This window comes from Choloepus didactylus, chromosome 8 (assembly GCF_015220235.1).
Source record: "Choloepus didactylus isolate mChoDid1 chromosome 8, mChoDid1.pri, whole genome shotgun sequence".
NCBI lineage: Eukaryota > Metazoa > Chordata > Mammalia > Pilosa > Megalonychidae > Choloepus > Choloepus didactylus.
In genome coordinates, this window is record NC_051314.1 from 54,221,093 (window position 1) to 54,231,864 (window position 10,772).

Sequence of the window (10,772 nt, forward strand, 5' to 3'; positions counted from 1 at the left end):
TATGGCGTCATTCCCTGAGTTGATCAGCCTGCTACCTGGTGGCAGCTTGATTACATTGGACCACTTCCATCATGGAAGGGGCAGTGATTTGTTCTTACTGGAATAGACACATACTCCAGATACGGGTTTACCTTCCCTGCACAACATGCTTCTGCCAAAACTACCATCCGTGGACTTAACAGAATGCCTTATCCACCATCATCGTATTCCACACAGCATTGCTTCAGACCAAGAAACCCACTTCACTGCAAATGAAGTGAGGGAATGGGCACATGCTCATGGAATTCTGTGGTCTTACCATGTTCCCCATCATCCAGAGGCAGCTGGGTTGATAGAACGGTGGAATGGCCTGTTGAAGACTCAATTATGTTGCCAAATAGGTGGCAATACCTTGCAGGGTTAGGGCAGTGTTCTCCAGGAGGCTGTGTATGCTCTGAATCAGCATCCACTCTATGGGGCTGTTTCTCCCATAGCCAGAATTCATGGGTCCAGGAATCAAGGGGTGGAAACAGGAGTGGCACCACTCATTATCACTCCTAGTGATCCACTAGATAAATTTTTGCTTCCTGTCCCTGCAAGCTTAAGCTCTGCTGGTCTACAGGTCTTGGTTCCAAAAGGAGGACTGCTTCCACCAGGAAACACAACAATAATCCCACTGAACTGGAAGTTAAGACTGCCACCTGGCCACTTTGGTCTTCTTATGCCTCTGAATCAACGGGCAAGGAAGGGGATTACTATACTGGCTGGGGTGATTGATCCTGACTATCAAGGGGAAATAGCACTGCAACTACCTAACAGAAGTAAAGAAGAGTTTTCCTGGAATACAGGAGATCCCCTAGGGCATCTCTTAGTACTACCATGCCCTGTGATTAAAGTCAATGGAAAACTGCAACAACCCAATCCTAGCAGGACTAACAATGGCCAAGAAACTTCAGGAATGAAGGTTTGGGTCACCCCACCAGGTAAAGAACCATGGCCAGCTGAAGTGCTACAGAAAATTTTAATTTTGGATATAGTAAACATCTCTTCCTTTGGTCTCACACAGAAGGCAAATTTTTATAATACAGACGAATTCATCCTTTATCCTGTGTTGTGCTTTATCTTTGTCCCAACCAGGTCAGCTTCTTTCTTATCTCTAATTGGAGTCTGATCTCATTTTCAGCTTCTTTACCAGTTGCTGTATGGAGTAATGCTAACTTTCCAAGCTGCAGAACTCTAACACTGAGTCTTAGGCATCACACAAGTACTCAAAGTTCCAGGTTACACCAGATTATTCACATAGAGCACAGCATCTCAAAATGTAGAAATAATACTTAAAACTCAGGAATATAAGGTATGCCCCACCTCAATCAAGATGGATCTTAATCCTAATATTGGAGTCCTTTATAAGAGGATGAAATTCAGACACACGGAGAAAAAGCCACTGATGCAAGAAGCTGAAATCAACAAAACCTGGAAGAGAAGGGAAAGACACCTCCATGTGCCTTGCCATGTGAAAGAGGAGCCAAGGACTGCCAGCAGCCAGTCTCAGGAAGAAAGCATCACCCAGATGATGCCTTGATTTGGACATTTTCTCAGCCTCAAAACCATGAGCAGATACATTACCATTGTTTAACCTGACCCATTTCACAGTATTTGCTTTGAGCAACTTAGGAATCTAAAACAGCTATCATAATCAAATATTTTCAATTTAGTGGGCCATCAATTTCCTAGAGCTTAGAACAGATGACTACTGCAGTGCTTTCCATCTGTAAAATGATGTTCACAGTTAGACAAAACTTTTATTGAAGTATTAGCCCTGTGTCTTTATCACTTATGTGCAGCTTCCTCTCAAAAAGTACAGTTGCAATAGAAGATTATAGAAATGAGAGATATTTATTTGATGTCTCAGTAATGTCATTTTGTCCATAAAGATTGTTTGTCCAGATAAACTCACTTGTGAAATAGAAAAGGGAAAGTGTTACAATATATTTTTTTTTTCAAAAATGATATTTCAACCATTACATTCCCCAAAAAGAAAATGAAGCCAAATTTAATTCCTTATGAGTAGAAATAAGGAATAAATAGTAATGAGATCCCCTGAAACACAATCAGAGACACTGTTAAATACAAAAGAAGTCAGAAAACCATGTCTTCAAGTTAGGGAAGCTTTGGGGTAAGCTCATTATAATTTTCCATGTCATGTTCCTTGGAGAGCTGGCAATAAGCATTTCCTGTTGGCTTTGCTTCTCTATTTGCATATTTATGTATAATTTGATCCACAATGAATACATTTATGCATATTCTTCATATTAAACATGTTCCCTGTCCTGTAGCCAGCTACTCCAACCAGGTTTCAGCCAGAATTTGAAGTGGAAGTGGTTCATTTCCAATGTCTCTATACTGCCCCTTTTTGCATGGAAAAGAGAGTCTCTTCTCTCTGGAGTCACTCTCCAGTCTTTTCTTCCTTCTCCTTTCCTCAATCAGATTTGTAGAAGATAGGATAATTGCACTTATTTGATGCCTCGATGTGAATGTAGATTTACAGATTATACTTCCTGAGGGTATGTGTATCTTAAGCTTTGTTATTAACTGCAGAAAGAAAGTCTTTGCCTCTTTGATTAACTAATTCCAGGATCAGAGAAGTTGGTATAGTGACTTCAAAATGTTTGTGCTGTTGGGAGTGGGGGGTGGTCACTCCAATATGATATCCTATTGTACATATAGTCTAGAACAGCCTCACTCCTCTGTCCTTAATATTTTGAGCAGAACTAAATCACCTCAACATCTGAGGAGAGCTAACTTTTATTTCCCTCCTGCATACTTGATGAGGACATTCTTACAGAAATAAGCCATTGAGGTCTTAAGAATTTGAGAACCAAAATTTACCAAGACAAGTGGTTCCCTTTTTTCTCTTGATCCATACTATTAAGATGCACAAGTCACCTTATCAGTAAAAGCTCTCAAGGGAACAGGGGTCTGCACCCCCTGGTGACACTGGGAACCAAACAAACTTCCTCATTACATAGATGGGGAAAAGAGGGCTAGTTGAGTCAGAGCCAGGTCTGCAAGGCAAGCTCATAAAACTGGGGGATTTTCTTTAAGAGAAAGATACAAAATTATGAATAACATATTAGATATTGTGCTGGATTGAATCTGTTATGTACCCCAGAAAAGCCATGTTGTTTTAATCCAATCTTGTGGGGGCAGACCTATTGTTAGTAGGACCTTTTGATTAGGTTGTTTCCATGGAGATGTGACCCCTCCCATTCAAGTTGGGTCTTAATCCCCTTACTGGAGTCCTCTATGAGAAGATAAAAGGCAGAGACATTTTGGAGAGAGCTCAGAGAAGCTAAGAGAGCAGAAGCCCAGAGACATTTTGGAGGATACCAGTTTTGAAACCAGAACCCAGAAGGACCAGCAGACGTCACCATGTGCTTTCCCATGTGACAAAGGAGCCATTGGCTTTTCCTCAGACAAGGTATCTACCTCTTGATGCCTTAATGTGGACAATTTTATGGCCTTAGAACTGTAAATTTGGGAACTAATAAACCCCTATTGTAAAAGCCAATCCATTTCTGGTATATTGCATTCTGATAGCTTTAGCAAACCAAAACAGATATAAAAACAAATATCTATTTATAATGAGAAAAGAAATCAAAATGCATTAAAAATTTTTTTAAAAATGACAACTACCACAAACATTACAAAATCCAGAAAATATCACAATATTTTTATTAATGGACTGCTTGACACACCTCTGTTATTGTTGCCTACCTCTTTGGCTACATCCTCTTTATTCACCACTTCAAATGATAATTTCATAATATTTTATAATAAGAGAAAATTGAAAGCTAATTCATTCTTTCCTCCAGCATGGTTGAGCAAAATTGTTTTTATGAAGTGTAGTTTAGGAAAGTTTCTTTCAGTTTTACCACTCTTAATAGTGAGTCTGTGTAAATTTTTAGGATTGTTGTCAAATTTGGGAAAATATCAAGTTTCTTTCATGTATGGGCTGTAAATTTAAAGGGTATTTAAGTTTTCTTGAGCAATGGCTAGTCTTATATACTTTTTCAATTGCTGATCATCATTAACCAGTTTATTGCTGATGTCTTCATTGTAGTTATACATAATGAGTTTTGTGTTATTTTCATAGCTAATCAGTATTTCATGTTGTATAGGTCTGAATCCAATCAGGAGAGAAAATTATGCAGTAATTTGATAGGGAAAGTTTAGTAAAAAAAACTAAAGAGAACAAACTCAACCAAAGCTGAAATACAGACCTAGTTGGAGGGCATGGGTGTGGCTTACTGAACGGCAGAGAAGTTGCTGTGGTACCCCATCAGTGGAACTTGCAGGAAATCGACCCTAGAAGATGCTGGTGAAAGCTGATTATGGAGAGGTGCCTTACCTGAAGTACTCCTTTACTAAACCACTGGAGGGTTTGCCAGGGGAAGCTGCATGCCACTGTGCACAGGAACTGGGCAATGGGGAGATGCAAGTGCTGCCTGAGTCAAGTGCTGGAGAAACCATGTGTACTGCAGGAGGTGGATGCTGGGGAAAACGTATATACTTCAGGAGCCTGGAGCTGGAGAAGCTATGAGCAAATGTCTCGTGTGCTACAGTTGTCTTCCCAAGCACACCCAAACCAGGAAAAAAACGCCTTTTCCTCCTGCAGTATCTTTCCAGCACCCTCTACTGATAAAGCTTCAGTGTCAGCTGGCAAAGAAAAACTTTTAAAGGGCCCAGGTTCATTTTTCAAGGAGCTGTCAACAAGGATGACTTGGAGCTGAAAAGCAAGAAATCAATAACCATACATATATTAAATCAGTGATAAATTTAAACCTTTTTTTCTTGTGATTGACTCCTTTTCATTAAATGAATTACCAAACAATCCAAGAGTCTGATTTCTTCATCTTTTTGAGTTACTGCATTTGTTATGTGCTGAAAAAAATTTTGTTAGCATCTGCCTCTCAGTGTAAGAATAATTTCATTGGTAGTATTGTTCTTCATCACTTTTTAAATATTATATTAATTTTCATCCAAATTTTCTCAGTTTTTAAATAAATAAATTTAACATAGACAAAAGAAGGGACTTCTCAAATATTTCCAAATTAGAAATCTGTGATTTCTGGCTAGTTTTATTAAAATGTTCCAAAATGGCTTTCCATACTACAATTAAAATGGCATATTCCCAACTCAGCTTTTCTTAGCTGGGTTTTTAAAAATGCCCAGAGCTAGTCCAATGCCATCTGACGCTAGGGAAAGTCTAACAGATGGGCAGTCAGAGAGGAAAGAAGCCATGGTTTAAATATCTTATTTTTGGAAATTATAGAAAAACATATGATCACGTTGTGGTATATTAAACTATGCACCCCAATTTAGATAAGTTCATAATCCTAATCCTCATTCCTGTGGGTGTGAACCCACTGTAAATAGGACCTCTTGAAGATGTTATTTTTAATTGAAAAATAAACGGTCCAATTGAATAAGAGTGGGTCTTAATCCAAAATAGTTGTAATCCCATGAAAGTATATTTTTGGTTTTGTTTATTTTTTGTTCTGTTTTGTTTTGGTATGTTAATGTCTCTGCTTCTCATAAAGACTGAAGTTTTCAGAAACAGATTCGTGGAAGCATCTTGACATTTCTTCTAATTTGCTTTCTTTAATGTATATATTGATTATAGATCATTATATTAGATCCATTCTTTTTAGAATACAGGTTGAAGAGTTAACTTTCTCTTCTTGTTTGGAAGTTTAGGACAAAAGACTCTTTCTGTTGCCATTGGTTGTAATTTATCAAAAGGTTTTTAAGGCCTAAGATTCACACTTTCTGTGATGCATTGGCATCTTTAAAACTGAAGACTAATTTATAGTATTATACCTTGTGTGAACAGAATAGATGGATGACAGTTATCATGGAAAGGGGAAATCCAAGGGTTAATAATTTGTGGCTATTCTTCCAGCACTGATCAGAAAGGAACGTACCATCCTAGATACATAAGGCCTGCTTAATTTGATATAATAATTCATCATTAAAAATATGTAACTTTCTCCCTTTGTTCTGATTCCATACTCAGAAAGCAGTCCTCTCTGGATTTCCATATAGGTTTGCTGCTGTAGAGAACATCTGATTCTCAGCCCAGGTCATTCACCGTAATTATTTGGGAATTTAAAAAATAGCAATACTGGAGCCTCTCTTGGGACCAACTGAGTCAGGATCTTTGAAGATGGGGCCTGGCATAGGTATTTAGGCATTTTTTAAAAGCTCCCTGGGTAATTTTACCAGGCAGACAAGGTTGAGATGCACTAAAGGACACAATGTGCTAGTCAGATATCCCTGTTCTGAATTCTCCTATGGAATAAAATCCCAAATATTCACCATAGACTACAAGGCCCTATATGATGCAGCACTTCCTACATCTCTGGGTCCATCACCTACCACATTCCCTTTGCTCCCTATATTCCAGACATACTGGCTGTATTAGTTATCTATTGCTGCATAATGAATTCCCCCAAAACATACAGACTAAAACCACAAAAAATTTATTATCTCACATTTTCTGTAGGTAAGGAATCCAGGCACAGCCTGGCTGGACACCTCTGGCTCAAGGTCTCTCACAAGGCTGCAATCAAGGTGTTGGCCAACGCTGCAGTCTCATCTGAAGGGTTGAGTGGGGAGCATCCACTTCCACGCTCACTCACATGGACCTCTGTTCTTTATGGGCTGTTGGACTGAAGGCAGCAGTCCCTCACTGTTGTTGCCCAAAGGCCTTCCTCAGTTCCTTGCCATGTAGGCCACTCCATAGGGCATAGGGTTGTGCTTACAGCTAAGATTTATTAAAGCAATGTATTAAGGATACATAGCTGAATCATAAAGGAAAATGGCACAGGAGGAGTCTGGAGGAATCCATGTTCTGTCTTCCTTATGCTCTCTCCCTCCCATGAGGGATTACATAGAATACATAGAAAATGAAGCAGTGTATGTGTGCTGTTTCCACCCAGGAAAGCCCATTAAAGCCTTAGCATACAAAATTTTTACTGGGGGATGTTTTAGTTTCCTGGCTGCTAAAATAAATATCATACAATGGGTTGATTTAACAACAGGAATTTATTGGCTCATGGTTTCAGAGACTGGAAGGCTTGCTTCCTCCTTGGGTCTTATCTCCTGGCTGGCTGACAATCTTTGGGGTTCCTTGGCTTTTCTGTCACATTGCAATGCACATGGCAGTGTCTTTTTCTTTCTCTTCTGGGTTCTGTTGACTTCCAGTATCTAGCTGTTCCCTGTAGCTTCTCTCTTTCTCTCTGTCTGAATTTCATTATGTTTATAAAGGGCTTAGGTAATCCATATTAAAGCCCAATTTGATTCTGTTAGGCCACACCTTAACTGTAGTAACATCTTCAAAGGTCTTATTTACAAATGGTTCACACCCACAGGACCAGGGGTTGGGACCTGAACATGTCTTTTCTGGGGGACAGGATTCAATCCCCAACAGTGGCTGGTCACACAGGCACAGTCTGCTTAGCATGTATCAAAATTGCAGACTCCCAGAAAGAAGAGATGTTCAGCATAAACCATATTGTTTGCACAGTCTAGGAGTGAGCCACCCTTATAATATAGGGAAAGTTTTATATCAATGTGGGGAACTGTTTACCAGCCAATTTCCCAGATGGCAGCCAAGGGCCAACCTTGCACACAGGCCTCTCTAAGAATAGGAGCCTCAGGCCCTCTACATTAACTCTTCCACAGAGTGAAAATGGGAGAGGAAGAGTGATCAAGACAGAAACTGCAGTCCTTTTGCAATCTAATATCAAAAGTGATGTTCTACCTCTGCCATGTTGTAGTCATTAGGAGCTGGTTACTAAATCTAACCCACACTCAAAGGGAAGGAATGTCAGGATTGTTGGAGGCCCTCTTAGGAGCTGCTGAACACACTGGCCTACCTTTGTTCTAACATTCCCAAGATTATCCCTGTATCAGAGCCTTTATATGTAATGTTTCCTCTGCTTGGTATATTCTTCCCTCATGTCAATCAGGTATCAGCTAAAATGTCATAGCCTGAGAGATACATTTCCTGATATTCAATTTCAAATAGCACATACCCCTTACCAACAATTTTCATCCCCTTACCCTGCTACATTTTTCTTTATAACAATTGTAATCACCTGCAATTATGTTTATTTGTTGACATAGTTTTGTAAATTGCTTGTGAGCGGGATCTTGTCTATTTTGTTCACTGATTATTCAAAGATAAAACAATACCTGACTCATAATGAACACTTGATCAAGATTCATTAAATGATTGCATAAATGAGCAGCAGTCCAGACCACAAATTTCAAAGAGGGTTACAGCTCCACCATTTCAGTTCTTTCCTTCTAGCTATTCTAATAACCTAGCAACTAAGAAAAAGAAAATTAAATAGAGATTCAGTATGCATAATCCTTTGTTAAATTCCATCTTGTTGCTACCCCTTCCTCTAACTTAATCACTTTCCCAATCTTCAGGGGTGTCTAGGCAGTGACCACCCTAACTTGTTCATGTTGAAAAGGGGTGTCGACATTATGGGAAAGGGGTCACATCTGGTTGATGTTCTTGAAGAGGCTATTGCCTCTGAGTTTTTGGACTTACTCTGCATACAAGCTCTCTGGAGGATTTAAGTTTCTGAAGAATAAACTGAGTGAATGAAACTTTTATAGAGTCTGAGACAGCAATCTGGGTATTCTTTAGGGTTTTGGGGGAATCCTTAGCCACTGAAACCTTATTTTGGTGCCTTTCTTTTCTCCCTTTTGGTCAAAAAGGCATTCTCAACCCCTTGATGTCAGGGGCAAGCCCATTCCCAGAATCTGTGTCCCATGTTGCCAGCAAGACTCATTCACTTGGGGGGCTTGACCCACATTGGGAGGAGGGCGAGGAATTTATTTGCAGAGTTGGATTTAGAGAGAGAAAGTCCACATTTGAGCAATAAAAGAGGTTCTTTGGAGGTGATTCCTAGCCATAATTATAAGTGGGCTCAGCCTCTCCTTTACAACCATAAGTTTCACAAGAGCAAGCTTCCAGATCTAGAGCTTGATTTATAAAGTAAGGGGTTCCTAAGATCTCATAGCATATGTTCTGTCCACAATAATCCTTTCATATCTCACATTATCATCACTCAGTTGTACAATCCTCATCACTCTCCACTTTAAACAATTCTCATGATTCCAAACACCCCATAGCTCTTTTCAGCCCTTAATTATTTGTCCCTAGTATTTGTGTGGTACTAGTAAGGTATTTCTATTAATTATAGTCCCTAGTATGCAACTGGTAGATATACCTTTCTGTTGTCAATTCTCTGTGCCTGTGTATATCACACAAGCACCAATCTGTAGTGCTGATCTGTGGGATATTTGCCTTTAAACAACCCTGTGAGGGTTTGAATGTATTATGTCCCCAAGAAAAAGCCATATTCTTTGATGCAATCTTGTGAGGCAGACATATTAGTGGGGATTAAATTGGAATGTTTGGATTAGGTTGTTTGCATGGAAATGTGCCCCACCCAACTGTAGGTGATAATTCTGATGAGATATTTCCATGCAGGTGTGGCCCCACCCATTCAGGGTGGGCCTTGATCAGTGGAGCCATAAAATGAGCTGACAAACAGAAGGAACTCAGTGCAGCTGACAGTGATATTTTGAAGAGGAGCTACAGCCAAGAGGGACACTTTGAAGAAAGCACAGGAGCTGCAAATGAGAGACAGTTTGAAGACGGCCGTTGAAAGCAGACTCTTGCTCCGGAGAAACTAAGAGAGGACAAATACCCCAAGTGCAACTAAAAGTGACATTTTTGAGGAACTGCAGCCTGGAGAGGAACATCCTGGGAGAAAGCCATTTTGAAACCAGAACTTCAGAGCAGACACTAGCCACGTGCCTTCCCAGCTAACAGAGGTTTTCTGGACACCATTGGCCATCCTCCAGTGAAGGTACCCGATTGCTGATGTGTTACCTTGGACACTTTATGGCCTTAAGACTGTAACTGTGTAACCAAATAAACCCCCTTTATAAAAGCCAGTCCATTTCTGGTGTTTTGCATTCCGGCAGCATTAGCAAACTAGAACAAACTCCTTTCAATCCTATTTCCCTTCAATGCAGCTCTGATACTTATAATCCCATTAACAAACAATCATCACCCATATCCATTCCCAAATATTTGAATTCACCCTCATTAACATATCTGAATATATTATATTATCATTCCCTCTTCACTAGCTTCTGTCTATCACTGGGTCTCTGTATTAGTTAGGGTTCTCTAGGGAAATAGAACCAACAAGAGAGATCTGTAAATATAAGATTTTATAAAAGTGTCTCAAGCAACTATGGGGATGCCCGAGTCAGTAGAGCAGGATGCACAAGTCCAAATTCCATAGTAGAGGCAGCAAACTGTCAACTGCAATGAAGGTGCTCGAGGAACTCCTCAGGAAATGCTTTGCTGCCTAGCCAAAGAAGAAGTGAAGGTCCTCTCCCTCTCTTCCTTAAAAGTCTTCAACTAATTAAATCCAGCTGATTGAATTCTCATTGCAGAAGACACACCCTTTGTTGATGTAATCAGTCACAGGTGCAGTCAACTGACTGATGATTTAATAAACCAGCCCTCTGGTTTAACAACCAGTCACAAATGTCCTTGCAGTAACAGTTAGGTCAGTGCTTGCTTGACCAGACACCTGGACACCATCATCTGGCCAAGTTGACACATGAACCTAACCATCACAGTCCCCAATATTCTACATTATAAGACATTGATTTTACATTGCTTAGGG